At 43.8% G+C, this 17,692-nt stretch overlaps 1 protein-coding gene across 1 annotated transcript in view; it reads left to right on the forward strand.

The window, feature by feature from the left end:
* Positions 1-8,545: 8,545 nt before the first annotated feature.
* GLT8D2 (glycosyltransferase 8 domain containing 2) overlaps positions 8,546-17,692 on the forward strand; it is a 39,211-nt gene continuing 30,064 nt past the window's right edge. The window contains exon 1 of the mRNA XM_036252137.1: positions 8,546-8,849. The gene's annotated coding sequence lies outside the window, so the exon portion shown is untranslated. The remainder of the gene's footprint in view (positions 8,850-17,692) is intronic.

Below are 17,692 nucleotides of genomic sequence, written 5' to 3' on the forward strand. Positions count from 1 at the left end.
CCTCATGACCTACCTATACACTAAAATGCCAAAGGCTCCACTTACTGCTAACATTACCTTAGGGATGAGGCTTTCAATGTATGAATTTGTGGGCGGACATAAACATTCAGAACACAGCAAGAGAAATTTCGTTTGGAAATGCTTTCTGCCACAGGCAGCAGAGTATTCAACACATGGTGGCTAAATGATAAGGCTCGTAATTATCTTGCACAAGAAATCTTGGGTAGGTGGCTCCAGGGTTAGTTCAGCAGTTCATTGGTGTCATGGTTCTGGGTAGTTGCTTTGAATTTCTCTTGACCTTTCCTTTGTGGTCATAAGAAGGCTGTTGTTCTGGTCATTGTGTTCTCAGACAACCATGCCCAAAGACATGAAGTAGGAGGACAGCTAGGATGGGGAAATAGAACCCTCCTTTTACAGGGAGGCAAAGCATTTTGCCCATAAGCCACCCAGAACCCTCAGTTTCAGAACTGGGGCATTTGGTATATTAAGATTACATTAGCTGTAGTGACAGAAATACCAAAATGATAATGGCTTTAAAAATGGATGTTTCTCCCATGTAAATGAATTTTGGAGGTGGCAATCCAAAAATGGCATGGCAGCTCTGTTTCACCAAATCCTCAGGAATTTGTACATTTTTATGGCTTGGAATCCCCCCTTCCAACACATGGCCCAACATGGCTGCTTCAGCTCTAGCCATTACATCCACATTCCTGCCCACAGAAAAGAGTAAAGAGAAAGGAACATTCCCCTCTCCAGAACACATTCTAGAATTATACATACTTTTCCTGTTTATATCCCATAAGCCAATATTTAGTCACAAGACTAGTTGAAGAAGTTTGGGAAATGTAGTTTGTTTGATTTAATCCTCACCTGAGAATATGTTTTTATTGACTTTTTTTTTTTTTTTTTAAGAGAAGAAGGGAGAGTGAGAGAGAGAGAGAAAAAAGAGCATCAATGCACCCAACTGGTATGGTTCAGTGGACTGAACATTGTCCCATGGACTGAGAAGTCCCGGTTCAATGCCTGGTCAGGGCACATGCCTGGTTGTGGGCTCTCTCTGCGGTAGGGGGCGTGCAGGAGGCAGCTGATCAATGTTTCTCTCTCACTTTGATGTTTCTATCTCTCCCGCCCTCCCTCTCTCTAAAAAAATCAATGAAAACATTTTTTTTAAATCAATGCAAGAGAGACACATCATTAGGTTGCCTCCCGTACACACTCTGACCAGGGATCGAACGTGCAACCTTAGTATGTGCCCTGACTGGGAATCGAACCTCTGACCTTTTGGTGTATGGAACAATGTTCCATCCAATTGAGCCGCACCAGCCATGGCTGGGAAATTCAGTTTTTATTTAGAATGGCCATGTGCCCAGGTAATATTCAAGATTCTCTTACAGAGAAAGAAGAAAGCAGACACTAGGAGTCATCTTATAAAAGGGTGGCGGCTACCAGAGTCTGGGAAGGTGGTTTGTTTGTTTTCAGTCTCAATAATGAGAAGCAGGCAAGGAAAAAGAAGGTTGGAAATGAGAGTTGGTTAGCTAACCAACTAGGCCTGCCTCAGGAAGAGCTGAAACTTGATGGACCAAGATCTCAGAGGACCGAGAAAAGATAGATCAAGGAGTACGTGTAGATTTACATGTATACTAAGGCTGAATATATTATATTTCTATATTATATTTTACAAATGATATAAATACTTATATTCTATAAATATATAATAAAAAACAGAAAGCTCTTTTGGAAAATGCTATTCTGGCCTTTTTAGGTTACATTAGAGAGGGTACCTTTATCCCTCACCACTTTCTCTCCTTCACACCTGCTCCCCCATATCAACTACTCATCATGTACCTGGACTCACAGTATAGCATAGGGGTTAATATCATGGGATTTAGAATCCAATAGGAGCAGCCTTTTACTTGCTATGTGGTCTGGGCCAAATTATTTATCGTCTTTGAACCTCAGATTCTTTATCTATAAAATGGGGATGATAATAGCATTGCTTAGGGTTACTTTAAAGATCAAGTGAGAGAATATATGTAAAACACAGGCAGTCCTTGCTTTGCATGGTAGTGCAGTTCAGTAAAAAAAAAAAAAAAAAGACTATGTAAGCTAAAATGCTGTAAAGTGGGAAAAATCGTAATTGTTCCGTGACCTTTAAAATTTTGTCAAAATATTTAAAACTTTCTTACTATTGGTTTTATGTCTAGGGAAATTAAAAATATTTATTTGTCATGCTGTAATTTAAGACATGAGAAACATTGAGAACGAAATGTTCTAATTTTTGTATGAAACTTACCAAGGGCCCCTTCTTATGTAACTTACTGTGTGCATAGTGAACATCTTTTCTGAGCCTTGGCAAATTGCTGTATTCCTTTCTAAGTGTGGACCAGCTTCCCATATTTTATCCTTTGCACTTTTGATGTCACAAAACATCTTTGAGAGTCCTGTTAGTGTTAATTTTTTGCTCACTCACTTTCTCTGAAATATCTGCAGCCTTTTCATCACAACCACTATCCTCGTTTGTGTTCATAAATTCATTTTTACTAACTTGCCCTGGCTGCATGTCTAGAGTTGAACAATTATATCCCAATGTCCAGCTGTTTCTTCTCTACCTCCATTTACCTGTGATTGGAACTTCACTCCTACCATGATCACTTTTTGTTTCTTTATTACACTGTTATCTTTGTTGGTCAATTCTCTCTGTTACCCATTTTTGTAAATATCACATGGACTCATCACTGGGTATTGAGGAAGCATCACAACTACATGCTTTGCTGTCTATATGTAAACTGAGTAACAGATTCCAGGGACTGACCATGATGTAGATCTTTGATTTGCATGGATATTTTGTGGACTGAAAAGCCAGCAGCAAAGTTTGTACTTATGAAATTACAGTGGTACTGTGGTAAGAGATTTGAACGGGGTTACCTGGGGGCTGGTGCTATTAAACTACACCGCAGAAACTGAAATGTGTGCTCTGGCCATGCAAAGCATGCACAGTGCGGCACTTAAGCCATGCCTTGCAGGTAGTTAGCATTTAGTAAGCAGTAAATTGTTTTACTTCTATCATCATCATCATTTTCATTCTATTGCTACCGTTTCTACTCCTCCTCCTGAGCTGCAAGCCACCGAGGAGTCAGCCTCAGAGGGAAGGGCTGGTGCTGGGAGGCGGCAGACAGTGCTGTTTTCTGCCAAGAATGTAAATTGCCATGTCCAAGGGATACCTTAATCTCAGTTGAGGATGCAGGCCAAGGGTTTATTGGCAGAGTTCTGAGAAGACGTTTTGGGGAGTGCCAGCGGGTAGACTGGACTAACCAGCAGAGAGCCTGGGCAGGCACTGTTCCCGAGATGGAGGAAGCAGATGGTGTCTGAGAGGTCTGTTCACAGATCGCAGGGCTCTGGCCATGGGTCTTGGCTAGAGCTGTGGCCAAGGCATGGAGAAGGCAGACTTCTAGGCCAGGTAGAGTCTACACCAGTTACAAGAACAGGAAATTGGCTCAAGAGCCAAGAAAGAAAACCAGTCATCATACGTGGGAGAGAGGGAACCCAGGTACAAAGAGTAGGATGCAGCTCAGGGCAGCAGGGAAGAGCCCAGCGCACCTAAGCTCCAGACAAAAAGATGACCCATCATTGAGCTCCACCAGGCAAAAGAGAGAATTGGGGCTCCTATAACTGAATTTCTGCCCCCACGTGGGTGATCTTGGAGCCTAGCCCTGGGAGATGGAGGCAATAAGTAGAGGCTTGTCAGCCTGATCCAGTTAGTGAGTCACTGCTACTATAGAATGCTTCTTCCTTTCCTTCCAGTCACCTTTATCGCCCTTAAAGGCCTTATCTAAACTCAACAAGGCAGGCCCATTGGGTAAGAAGGAATGAACATTTGACTTTCAACTAATAAGAAATAAATGTGGAATAATAATGATTCAGATATACATTGCATTAACTATTGACACCACAAATTTAAAATGCTTGTGAGATGCATGTAGATCACACAGGACTGTATTCAGGCATAGAACTGAAACCTGACCAAAGTGATTCAAGCACATGTGGATTTATTTTCCTCACACAGCAAGATGGTTCATAAGTAGTTAGCTGAGCTGCTGTGGTGACATCTGATGCCATCAAGGACTAAGGCTCCTCCTGTGTTCTTGCTCTGCCTTCTTAACATGTGCAAGGCTGCTGAGTCACACAAACGCAAGCAGACCCGAGCCACCCTGTGCAAGGATAATCTGTTTGCTTATACAGGTCAAGCCTGCACTCTTCAACCTGTTCAGTGCTCTGAGAGGCTGACCAAAATGGATTACATCACTTGAGCTCCCTTGTCTCCTGACTTCCACTTGGGTTTGGGAGGCACCACCAAGAGGAGATTGTAAGGTTGGGGGAATTAGCCCCCTAGTCCCTTTCCTCTGGGTCAACACAGGCTGCCACTGTTGGGCTGCCCTGTTCATGCAGTTACTTCCTCCCAGTCCTGCTAATTACTCCTTTCCCTTACCCTTCAGGGCAAGAGGCGATAATGGCTCCCAGCAAATTCTAACCCCAGGCTACTGAACCATCTCTTAACTAAGTTTCCTTTAGGCTGACTACACCTTTTCAAATAGCCTTCTTCTTTTTTCCACCCAAAATATCTACCATTGGCCTGTTGGATTGAGCTGTCTGTGCCCTGCCAGGCCCCTGACTGATTCAACACTGCAGTCTCCATGCACAGCTGCTGTGACCATATGCAGCAGCCCAGCCTGGACCTTTATCCTCGGAGCTGCAAGATGCTACTCCACCTCCTGGCATCAAAGGTGGATTTCAGACAGGAAGAAAGGGCAAAAGCTACCAGATACTTCGCCAGGAAATGTAGCTTTCTAGGAAGTCACAGACAGCTGATTCTGCTCACATGACACTCTAACTTAGGATGTCTGAGGTGAGTATTTTTTATTTTATTTTTTTTATTCTCACCCAAGGACATTTTTTTTTCTATTTTTTGTTCAGATATAGTGGGAGGGAGAGAGAAGAGGAGGAGGAGGAGGAGGAGAAGGAGGAGGAGGAGGAGGGGGAGAGAGAGAAATATTGACGTGAAAGGGACACATTGAGTGCATTGAGTGGCTGCCACCCGCACAACCCAACCAGGGCCGGGGACAAACCGCAACCAAAGTACATGCCCTTAGTGGGAACCAAACCTGGGTCTCTCTGGACCTCAGGTCTTTGCTCTAACCACTGAGCCAAACCAGCCAGGGCTAAGGTGAGTATTTTTAAAGGGGCACCTTACTGCCCCAAAAGATTGTGTTTCTATTTGAAGGGAGGAAGCAGAGAAGGTTAAGTAGGCTACCAGCAGTGTTTGCAACATAATATAACTTGCTTGGACTTTTTGTTGTTGTTGTAAACATCATACTGTTCTACTTTCTTTCCCTAGTCCATACCTTGGTTTCCTCCAGACAATACTCATTATAACCTCCATGTATTGAGCCCTTACTGAGTATTTTATATGCATGATGCCTTTTAACCCCAGCAAGGGTCCTATGAGGCTCCCCCACTTTATAGATTAAAAAACTGAACTGAGCCCTGGCCGGTTTGGCTCAGCGGTTGGAGCGTCCACCTGCAGTCTGGAGAGACCCGGGTTCGGTTCCCGCTAAGGGCACGTACCTCGGTTGCAGTTTGTCCCCGGCCCTGGGTGGTCGTGCAGGTGGCAGCCACTCGATGTGTCTCTTTCACATCAATGTTTCCCTCTCTCTCTCTTCCTCTCTCTCCCTCCCACTCTATCTGTACAAAAAATGGAAAAATGTCCTCGGGTGAGGATTAAAAAACAAAACAAAAACAAAAACAAAACTGAACTGAGATTTTCAGTTATGTGTGAGTATAAGGCTTGAGCTAATACCTATACGTGTCTGTCACCAAGCCGATGCCGGTAGCCACAGCACTTATATCCTGTATCTTTCTGTTCTCCTCATTTCTTCCCCAGGGAAGAATATGTACATACAGTATAGAAATCTAGATCATGGATAATAAGCTCCTTGCATCCTTAGGACATGGCCCAGCAGAAATAAAGGAGAAAGAATCTGGAGTTGAGGGTAGCAGGGGTTCAGGGAGAAAGTGTGCAAAGATCAACGATGAGAGAGATTTGGATCCATGTAAAGTTAATATGGATAGCAAGCAGGGTCTATGAAAACCACATAATTATTATTTCAATTCTGATTTCCCCTCTTGGGTGCTTTAGTTGTCCTACTCTCGGAACCTACTTATTCACCAGCTCTTACTCTGGGTCAGGCATTTTGCTCGGTGGATGAGAGATACACTGGAGGAAAAAACACGATCTTTGGAGGAAACTGGAGCGGGCAGGAGTTCTCTTGGAGTGTTTTCCATCACAATGGCTTGGGATGTGCTTGAGGGATTGTCCTGCTGCTCCTGACAGCATATAATTCTGGAAGAGCAGTGGCGAGCCCTGGGCTAGGAAAGGTTGATGCTATTTTTGCTTATGTGGGTGCAACAAGGACTAGAACATGAGTACTTAGAGCACAGTACCCTGTGCGCCACGGAACCTTCTGACTTCCCACAAGGATCAATGTATAAAAATGCTTTTGCCACACCTAGAGATAAGTATCTTACAACCATGTCTGTTAGCTAAAACAGTGACTGGAGTTGTGGTTTCAGAGTACACCTTGCTGGGAGTCAAGAAAGAAGAGGAATAACAATGTCAAGCCAGGTCCAAATAGAGTTGCATGCTTGCTGGGTAAGGGAATGCCTCCAGGGCAGTCAATTACTTTATACAGTGACGTGGTGTCAGTGGTGCTAGTGAAGAGCACAGTAACTAGTTTAACCCTAGAGTTGCTGCCAGAAATCCAAGGACCTGAAATATGCCTCAAGTAAGAAACAGTTGGGAAATGCTGAATAGGAACTTCGGTCCTGGCTTCGTCTCTAATTTGCTCTGGGAACTTGTACATTAACTTGCTCAAAGCCTGGTTTGCTCATCTGCAAATTGGGGCAAACCACAATGCTCAACTTACTTGACAGGAATGTTGTGAAAATAAAACAGAAGACATGAATCCCTGGCCGGTTTGGCTCAGTGGTTGGAGCGTTGGCCTGTGAACCAGAGAGTCCCCGGTTCGGTTCCCACTAGGGGCATGTACCAAAAAAACACACAAAAACCGAAGACATGAAAACCCTTAGTTCGTGTTCAAAGTTCTATGCTATTGGAAGCCCACTCTTCAAGTAAAAGCCTGAAAAACAATACCTACTAAATCTTTTTTCTTACAATTACTGTTCATTCAGAACAGTAGCCACTAGCCACACTGGCTCTTGAGCAGTTAAAATGTGACTAATGCCACTAAGGAAATGAATTTTAAATTTTACTTAGTTTCAATTAATTAAATTGAAAAACCAATACTCAGTTATTGGAAAACTTTTAATTATGATTGGAACAACCTGGGTATGTGAATTTACTTTTAAATGGTACATTTTATGAAATATAAATGAATATCTATTGTTTCTGATGAAATTTAGTACTTAAAATGAGGTGTGCTCCAAGTGTAAAATACACATCACATTTCAAAGACTTAGTTCTTCCAAAATATAAAATGTGTGGTTTATAATGTTTTGTATTGATTACGTGTTAAAATAATATTTTGTATATATTGGGTTAAATAAAATATGTATATCATTAAAATTAATTTTTCCTTTTTGTAAATTTCCTAAAGTGACTACTAGAAAATTTAAAATTACAGTGTGGCTTACATTATATTTCTTTTTGGCAACACCATTTATTTATTTATTTTAATCCTCACTCGAGGATATTTTTCCATTGATTTTTATTTTTTATTATTATTATTATTATTTTTTTTTTCAGATAGAGTGGGAAGGAGGGAGGGGAGAGAGAGAAAGAGAAAGAGAGAGAGAGAGAGAGACATCGATGTGAGAGAGACACATCATTGATTGCCTCCCACACAACCAGGACTGGGAATCGAACCCACAACTCTTCAGTCCTTGGACTGACACTAACCACTGAACCAAACTGGCCAGGGCCCAGCAACACCACTTTAGAAGGAGGCAGTGAGCAGGGGGCTCCTCATTTCCTTCTAGGAACTAGAGAGAGGCCATTGCAGAAATAAATTCCCTAATTCTAGGTAGACAGACTGTCGGCAGGCACCATTTCCTGGGTTTCTGAGAATCGGAGACAGAAACACAAAACAACACAGCAGGGTGGGGTTGATTCCTTTCCACGTTCAAGCACAAACCTTCTTGAAACCTGTCGATTATCATTGCCTTGGTAGAACGAGACCATAATTGTTATCTGGGCTTTGATTTGGGGACAACAGCATTTTAATCACTAGATTTCAGGAGAAGCTAGTTATAAAGTTATTCTTAAAATCACTCTGAACTTTATTTTCCACTTCTGCTGGACAGTTTACCTTAGAGCCAACATGTGGTAGAAATTCACCCTCCAAGCATTTGCTCTTCCTCGGTCTCTGATCTTTTCCTCCAGAGCAGCCTTGTTTCTGGCGTGGTTTTTGCGCAGACTCCTGGACGAGGATGCCAGAGGAAGTCAGGCCCATCCCAGCTGGCCTGCCAGCACATCTGGAAGTGGTTTCAGGGGCCGCCAGCGCAACGTCTGGATTCCCAGCTGCTTCGCCCAGGGTGGAAGAAACCTGAGCTGCTCCAGAGTCAACGCAAGCAAAGGGGGGTGCAAGTAGGGGAGGAACACTCTCTCGGAAATATTGGCCTTGGGCTCTCCAGCCCTTTGGGTTTCCCAATGGGATCTTAGAAGCGGCAGCAGCAGAGTGAAGGGCAGCAGCCTGGGGCCAGCCGCTATTTGAACACTCAGCCCTGAAGCTCTTTTGGACGGAGGAGCCCAAAGCCCTGCCCTCGCCAGCCACCAGGTAAACAGAAATTTACAAGCAGCGTGGCAGCCTTTCCATTTCGCCCTGCACCAGCCCTTTATTTTGCTATAGGTGCAAGAAAGTAAATCAGAGGTAGGCTGGCCCACACAAGCTTTGCCTTCAGAACCCCAGCCAATGTTTGCAGCATTCCAACCAAACTTGTGTTTTGTCTTGGGGTTTGTTTGGGGTTTTTTTGCCATTGTAGCAAATCCAGTATCCTCAGTGTGCAGTGTGCAAGTTGTTCACATCCCGGGTTTATTCCCACCAGCCCAAAATGTTGTGATTGACTCTTTGCATCATATGTGAAACATGGAAATCAGCAGCTAGCTAGGACACATAAATGCTAGTCCAGCATTTAATGCAAGTATGTTTCTGAGCCACCAAAGATTTAATTCATGTGTGATTCATGTTTTCGGAATCTGTCCCAGGAAGCTGTTCGGAGGTTCCCCAACCGCCCCTGTCCCCCAAAGGACTGGCAGTTGTGGAAATCTAAATGAAGCGCGTTGTCAATACAGAGTCATGAACAGGACAAGAGCTTGGTCAGTGTTCAAGTTGAAAATGCTTTTTAACATTCGAAAAATGTCTTCTTATGTTCACTTTATGAGCAAGTTTAATATGTTGTATAATATGCTTGATAGATACATATATAACATGATATAAGAAGGAATATCTATCTAATCAAGAGTAAGAGAGAGAGAGAGAGAATCAGAGAGAGAGAGAGAGAGAGAGAAGATGATGATGTCTAAACATCTGGCTGTGCTGTGGGGGAAAAAATCAGTACTCTAGCTGTTTGGCTCTGTGCAGTTAAATATCCAAAGTGACATTGGTTGGTTTGCTTTGTCTTTTCCTCCACATGATTTGGTGTTGCATTTCTATACAGTATTCTTTTGGTGTTACTACTGAAATTCCAGTCCTCCACCTCATGCAGTTAGAAGTAGAGCAGTGCACTGCAGTGGTGAGAATGTGGGCTCAGGGGTCAGGCTCCCAGAGTGGAATCGCTACACTGCCCCTTACAAGCTTTATAAGCTCTGACTCTGGAGGAGTTAACTTGTCTATGACTCTATTTCCTCACCTGTAAAATGCTAATTAAGTGACTTTATATGTTTCAAGGATTTGCAGAGTAGCGAGGCTACAGGGAAGGTTAGTCTCTGGTGCTGCTGCTGCTGATGGTGGTGGTGATGATGACAAGTGGCCACACATCCTGCATTGGGTCACAGCCATGATTTTGACACATCCTTCTCTCTGACAGTCAAGTCATCCACATGTTCCTCCAATCCTCCCATGTCTTTCCAGGGCCTTGCTTGCTTTCTTCTTCCCTTCAAACACCTCTGCTTTTTCTCCGCAGTGGGTCTCTTTATTTCTTCTTTGTTCTCCCTTTTTCCCTGCCGAGAGAAAGTCGTGCTCATTAAGCCACAGCACTCATAGTGTTCATTTCCAGTTGCCAGAAAGCATGATTCTAAAGACTTCTTTTAGTTCAGTATTTGCCATGGAATGTTCTAAAGAAGATAGTTTCATGGGGACAATGAGCTTTGGGAACCATATCACCTTCTCCGAAATCTCACAGTATAATGGCATTTTAAAGGTCCTGAGAAATCCTGCAGTAGAGAAATCTGCTTAAAGTCATTTAACACTGTGGTTCCCAGTTGACCATTTTATCACATAACATTGGTTAACGTTTCCCGGCACACACTCTGCCATATCCTATTCTGGCCACATCTGTTTCCATTTTGGTTCCTCTAATGGACATCCTACTTCATACCTCCCCTGGTGAATACCCAAGGGGACATCTTGATCTTCCTTCCCTGGTCAAGGACCTAAGATCGATTACATGTGCCATATTGATATTTAGAAAATCTAGCCAAATATGGAAAGCAGGTATCAACAAACTTTCTGCAAAGTGTCAGTAGGCAATTTTGCAGGCCCTGTGTTCTCTGGTGCAACTACTTAGGTCTGCTGTTATAGTGCAAACACAGCCGTAGACAAAATGTCAAAGAATAAATTCATCTATCTTCCAACAAAACTTTATTTACAAAAACTAATACTGGGCAGGATTTGGTCTAGGGGCCATAGTTTGTTGATACCCAGTCTAAAGCCAGTTTGTGTGTGTGGGTGTGGGGGAGCCTCATTCCCACACAGGAGAAAGCAGGACGGGCTCTCCACATACTGAAGACTCCCTCACCCGGCTTCCCTGTCCGGAGTATTTTGCTGGATCTTGAGTAAACCTTTCATGCTATAGGAGAAAGTAAAAAGGCCTGAGTGTTTTGTTAGAGGCCAACTTCCTAGGCCCTGATTTTTTACCCCTTTCTCTCTCTTCAGGTGAACCCATGCTCTTGTCCTGTTTGTGAGTCTGTAGTTGGCCTGGTTTAAGATGAAGTGCTCTATTAAATGGGTTTTGTGCATGAGCAGACTTCAGGGTGCAAGTCTTACGGAGCTGAGTTAAATCACAGAACTTGTCAGTTGCTTGGTGCACAGTGGTAATCATCTGCAATGGAAAGTGGTTGGCTCGCAGTAGCTATTAAGGTAGTGAAGAATGTGAACTCAGAGCCAAATTGCCTGCCTGTGAATCCTGGCTCTGTCACTCATTAGTTATGTCACCCTTGGCAAGTGTCTTCACCTTCCTGAACTTTAGTTTCCTCACTGGCAAATTGAGGATAATTTGTTGTTGTGTGAATCAAACAAAGTAATGTTTTTAAAGGTGTTAGAACCATGCCTGGCACATAAAAATTGCTATGTAAGTGTTACCTACTATTACAGGTTATTTAATTTAATCTGCAGAACGGTCCCATTTTAGAGTTTGGGAGAGTTTTGCATATTGCTCAAGATTACATAGCTACGAAATGGGGCAGAAGGCAGCTCTGTCTAATGATAAAGCCCATGGTATTTCTACTCAGGTACATGGCCTGTCAGATTTAAGTCATTCAATAATGCCTTTTAGGGACTCCTCTTTTATGTTCCCCTTTGATTCCCAGGTCTTTTTTTAATGCCTCTCTACCTAAACCCATGGCAGACATGATTAATCAATCACAGATTTTTATTTTTTTAACTTAGTCTGGTGATAGCATTAGATTCCGTCTCAATTTAGCAATACAGAAAGTCCTACCAGTTAATCAGAGTTGGCATGTAGAATAAAATCTATTAGGAGCTCTCATTTTAAAAATATTTTTCTGAAGAATCTTTCCCACTTTTGCCTTTCCTTCTAGGGCAGAGCTAATCCCCTTAGCCACTGCCAAGTCTTAAAACATTCTTTCTAGACTTTACCACAAGCCCAAACTCCGTGGTATCTGGTAAAATAGCTTCCCATGCAAGGTCTTCAAGGGTTTTTAGACTTAATGGCCGCTTGTCAGGTCCAGGCCAATTTCGCAAGTTCTCCTTTTTCCTAGTCACAGGCACTGGGACCTCAGCCCTCTTCCCTCTCCTCTGAAAGCTGCCGCGCCCCATGCCTCGCCTGGGGAGTTCCTCTGTCCCACACTGGCTGCCAGGTGACTCCCCAGCTCCATCCTTCTGCTGTCTTGAAAACAAGCCTATGGGCTCTTTAATGCTCAAGGATTGACTACGTATTACTATAGGGTCACTCAGCCTAGAAAAGCTTACAGAGATGCAGGGGACACAGCTCTGGGCTCCTCGTTGTGATGGTCAGAGGAAGGCTGATAAGAACACAAGAGCCCTCTGTTTTTATTCTGGGGTAAGACCATCAACAGTGCTTTCTTCTGGCTTTCTTCCTTAGTGAAGGAGTGCCAACGCCTTTCTTCCTGGGGTTGCAGAACAGAACCAGAGCCCCTTTCTCTTTCTTCCTCTCTGCTGTTTCTCACTCCTTTACTCCACACACTTTTTTTGTTGTTGTTAATCCTCACCCAAGGAAGAATATTTTCCCATTGATTCCTAGAGAGAGTGGAAGGCGGGGGCGGGGGGGGGGGAGGAGAAACATCAATGTGAGAGAGACACATTGACTGATTGCCTTCCACATGACCCCGACTGGGGCTGAGGATCAAACCTGCAACCCAGGTACATGCCCTTGACCAGACTCAAACCTGCAACCCTTCGGTCCATGGGCCAGTGCTCTCACCACTGAGCCAAACCAGCCAGGGCCACACATACTTTTTGAGGCACACAGAGGTAGGTAAGCCATAGTGCCTGTCTTCAATACTCTCATGATCCCAGTGGAAGAGACAGGAACACTCATAATATTAGAACACAGTGTTCTGAGTGCAGGGATAGGGATAAGAATGGCAGTTAGGGGTGCACCCAGACGGGTTAATCATGGAAGACTTCCTGAAGGAAGTGATAGCTGAATTGAGTCTTTAAGGCACAAGTAACAATTTACTGGGGAAAGAGGAGGGGAGAGGGCATTCGAGGCAGAGGGGACTGCATGAACCAAAGTCCAGAGGGAAGAAAAGCATAGACTTGGGTGTGGATGGCAGGGGAGGGCTGGATTCTAACCCTCAAACAGTTCAGCTTTTGTAGAAGGTGTGGCATGGAGGACCTATGGGCATCTTAAATTCCAACCTTAACATTTTGGTAGGTTTCTAGTGAAGGGCTTTAGGCAGGAAAGGGACACTCAGAGTTGGGTTTTAATCAGTCAGTAAAATTCTACAAGACAACTGGCTTGTCTTCTCCAAAAAAATTTAGGTCAGCCCAGCCAGTGTGGCTCAGTGGTTGAGCATTGACCCATGCACTAAGAGGTCACCAGTTTGATTCCCAGTCAGGGCACATGCCCAGTTTGTGGGCCCAATCCCCAGTGGGGTGACATGTAGGAGGTGGCCAGTTGATGTTCTCTCTCATCAATGTTTCTAACTCTCTCTCCCTCTCCCTTCCTCTTGCTCTAAAAAAATCAATAAAGAAAAAAAAATTAGGTCATAAAAAGTAAAAAGGCAGTGTGGGTGGGGTAGGGTTGATCAAAAGTCAAAGAAACTAAAAATATGACAACCAAACTATAAAAGACGATGTTGGAACAATGGGAGAAATTTAATAACATCTGCTTCCCAGATGCTATTAAATTCACGTTATTTTTCCTAGGTGTGATAATGGCATTGTGGTTGTGTAGGATAATGTCCTTGTTGTTAAGAGATGCGTGCTGAAGTGTCATGATGTCATAATGATGTATGTATATTTTGGGGGAAGAGGAAAGAAATAAAGCAAATATAGCAACATGTTAACAAATGATGAATCTGGTGCAGGGTGCATGAGGATTCATTCTTTCAACTTTTTGGTAGACTTGAAATGTTTCAAGTGAGAAGAAGAAAAGAAAAAATCAAACCAAAAAAATTAAGGGTGCTCAAATGGCATGTATGTTGCAAATTTATTTAATATGATGATCAAACAACAAAAATGGTCACTATTGTCACAGATACACCAATGATAGATTGAGGAAGGAAAGGGTGCAGACATCCTGGAGGCGAGGAAGGCCAGGTGGGGTGTGCCTGCAGAGTCTGCGATGAGTGAGACGAGGCAGGGGATGGGTTTAAGGAACATTTAGGAGGTGAAATTGTAGGCATCAGTGATTGAGGGAGGGATTAGGACGGAGAAGTTGAAGAGGGTGCTCCAGAACACCCGAGGAGGAGTGTCTCTGGGAGAGGCGCTGTGACGTAGGCGGTTTGAGGTGCTTGTGCAGCACCCTTGAGGATATGTGCACACCTTCGGTCTGTAAATATTTTTGAGGGATTAGATTGCCAGGCACTTGTGCAGGGCGTCGGCAATGAACAAAACAGCTCAAATTCCCTGCCTTCTTGGAGCCTATAATCTATGATTGGGAGGACCAACAATAAACCAGTAATAAAATAGGGAGCATGTTGGATGGTGGTATTTGCTGAGAAGTAATATGTGTACTCTTGGGGTTAGGGTTGTTTTTTTTTTTTTTTAAGGACTAATTTAATTAATTTAAATATGTTTTTAATGACTTTTTAGAGAGAGAGGAAGGGAAAGAGAGATAGTAACATTGATGTGAGAGAGAAACATAGATCGGTGGCCTCCAGCATGCTCCCCACTGGGGATCGAGCCCGAAACCCGGGCATGTGCCCTGACTGGGAATCGAACCGGGACCTCTCAGTCCATGGTACACTGCTCAATCCACTGAGCTATGCTGGCCGGGCAGGGTTAGGAGTTTTTGACTAAGAGTCTGAGGGAAGTGAAGGAGCAAGCCATGTGGATACCTGGGAACAGCGTTTCAGGTGGAGGGAACAGCAAGTATAAAGGCTCTGAGGCAGGAGAATGTCTGGCAAGGAGGCCAGTGTGATCAAGTGAGATTGTGTAGGACAGGATAGGACTTTTGTTTTCACTCAGAGAGAGACAGGGAGGCCCTGGTGTGGCGTCCTGCAGGCCACGTAAGGATGTGTGTAAAGGAGGAAGGAGCCCAGGAGGGAGGGGGTCTGCACCTCCCATGCACCCAGGCCTCTCAGGGGTGAGTCCTGGGGTGCATTTCCTCCATGCAGGAACCATGTCAACCCAGATGATTCTCTCCCAGGCTCTGCCCCAGACATTCGCGTTTCTCTTGGCCCCAGGTCTCTGCCTCTTATTCTAGGTGTCCCATGGCCGGTCCCTTCAGCTCTTATCACTGACTTCCTCCATCAGTTTTCTACTCTTGACAACTCCGATCCCTCTACCAAATCCACATGATCTAGGAGTTGCAAACATTCCTATTAAAAAGCCTTTTTTATTTTTTAAATTTTTTTCCTTTATTGATTTTAGGGAGAGGGAAAGAGAGATAGAAACATCGATGAGAGAGAACATCAATTGGCTGCTTCCTGCATGCCCCCCACTGGGGATTTGGCCCACAACCTGAGCATGTGCCCTGACTAGGAATCAAACTAGCAACCTCCTGGTGTATGGGTCGACACTCAACCACTGAGCCACACTGGCCAGGCTATTAAAATGACTTGACTGACCCTGGCCAGTTTGGCTCAGTGGAAGAGTGTTAGCCCATGGACCGATGAGTCTTGGGTTCAATTTTGGTCAAGGGCATGTACCTTGGTTGCGGTTCATCCCCAGCCCTGTTTGGGGTCGTGCAGGAGGCAACCAGTCGATGTGTCCCTCTCATGTCATTCTTTCTCTCTCTCTCCCTTTCTCTCCCTCTGTCTCCCTCCCACTCTGTCTGAGGATAAATAGAAAAATATCCTCGGGTGAGGATTAAAAAACAATGCTTTTGACTGCAAGTACTAGAAATACCAATTTATAGCAGCTTAAGCAAAAAGGACCACTGTCATAGATGAGATGAAACTGTGAAGAGGGAGAGAAGGAAGACAATCAGACTTCTTTATACAACTCTTTTTAAAACACATGCTTCTCAGGGACTTGACTCTACCTTTTGTTCTAAAGGTGGCTAAGGTTTCCCACAAGAATCTGCTTCAGGAATTTCCCTCCTTGACTCACCACTGCTGTGCCTTGCAATTAAATATGCTATTCTCAATTTCCTGAAGCCTCCTGTTTTATCTTAAAGAGATTTTAGACTTGGCAACATGCTGAACAGGGGAGAGATGGGCCCCCCTTCTCAGATGAGTCAACACTTTCGATTTCTCTGATTCTGTCATGATCTCAGCAGTTAGAGTAACCAAGCACTCAGGGGCAAGCAGACCAACCTTGCCTGAATCTGCATTGATATCTGTTACCTGGAGCTCAATTCACCTGCTTCCTAGGGTAGCCAAAATAGTCTTTCAAGAGCCCCAGCACCTGTGGTTAAAGAACATAGGCTTTGAAATCTGAGAGCCCTAGACATGTAAGCCCAGGAAGCACAGAGAGGCCCAAACAAGATGAACTCAAAGCGGCCCACACCTAGACACATCATAATCAAAATGCAAAAGGTTAAAGACAAAGAGAGAATCTTAAAAGGAGCAAGAGAAAAGCAGTTAGTTACCTACAAGGGAGCTCCCATAAGACTGTCAGTTGATTTTTCAAAAGAAACTTTGCAGGCCAGAAGGGAGTAGTAAGAAATATTCAAAGTGGTGAAAAACAAGGACCTACAACCAAGATTACTTTAGCCTGCAAAGCTTTCATTTAGAATCGATGGACATAAAAAGAGTTTCCCAGGAGTTCATCACTGCCAAACCAGTATTATGTGAAATGTTGAAGAATCTTCTTTTTATTTATTTATTTATTTATTTATTTATTTATTTATTTATTAATTAATTTTTGTTACAGATGTTTCTCCTTTTTCCCCCACTGATTCCCCCCTCCCCCTCCCTCCCTGCCCTTTCCCCAGTTTGTTGTCCATGTCCACTGTTCATGCACACATGCATATAAGTTCTGTGGTTTATCTCTTCCCCACCACCCCCCTATTTAGGGGATTGTCAGTCTGTATCCCATTTCCGCATCTCTGGGACTACCCCCTTCCTCAGACTGTTATGTTCATTATATTCCACAAATAAGTGAGATCATATGAAACTTGTCTTTCTCTGTTTGGCTTGTTTCACTTAGGATGATACTTTCCAGGTCCCTCCATGTAGTCTCAAAGGATAAGAGGTCTTTCTTTCTTAGAGCTGCGTAGTACTCCATTGTGTATATGCACCACAGCTTTTTTATCCATTCGTCTACTGATGGATACTTGGGCTGTTTCCAGATCTTAGCCATTGTAAATAGTGCTGCTATAAACATGGGGGTACATATATTCTTTCTGATTGGTGTTTCAGGCTTCTTAGGGTATATTCCTAGAAGCGGGATCACTGGGTCAAATGGAAGTTCAATTTTTAATTTTTTGAGGTAACACCATATTGTTTTCCATAGTGGCTGCACCAGTCTGCATTCCCACCAGCAGTGTACTAGAGTCCCCTTTTCTCCACACCCTCGCCAACACTTGTTGTTTGATGATTTGTTGATGGCGGCCATTCTGACAGGTGTGAGGCGATACCTCATTGTTG

Source organism: Molossus molossus, unplaced genomic scaffold, assembly GCF_014108415.1.
Source record: "Molossus molossus isolate mMolMol1 unplaced genomic scaffold, mMolMol1.p scaffold_m16_p_10, whole genome shotgun sequence".
Lineage (NCBI taxonomy): Eukaryota > Metazoa > Chordata > Mammalia > Chiroptera > Molossidae > Molossus > Molossus molossus.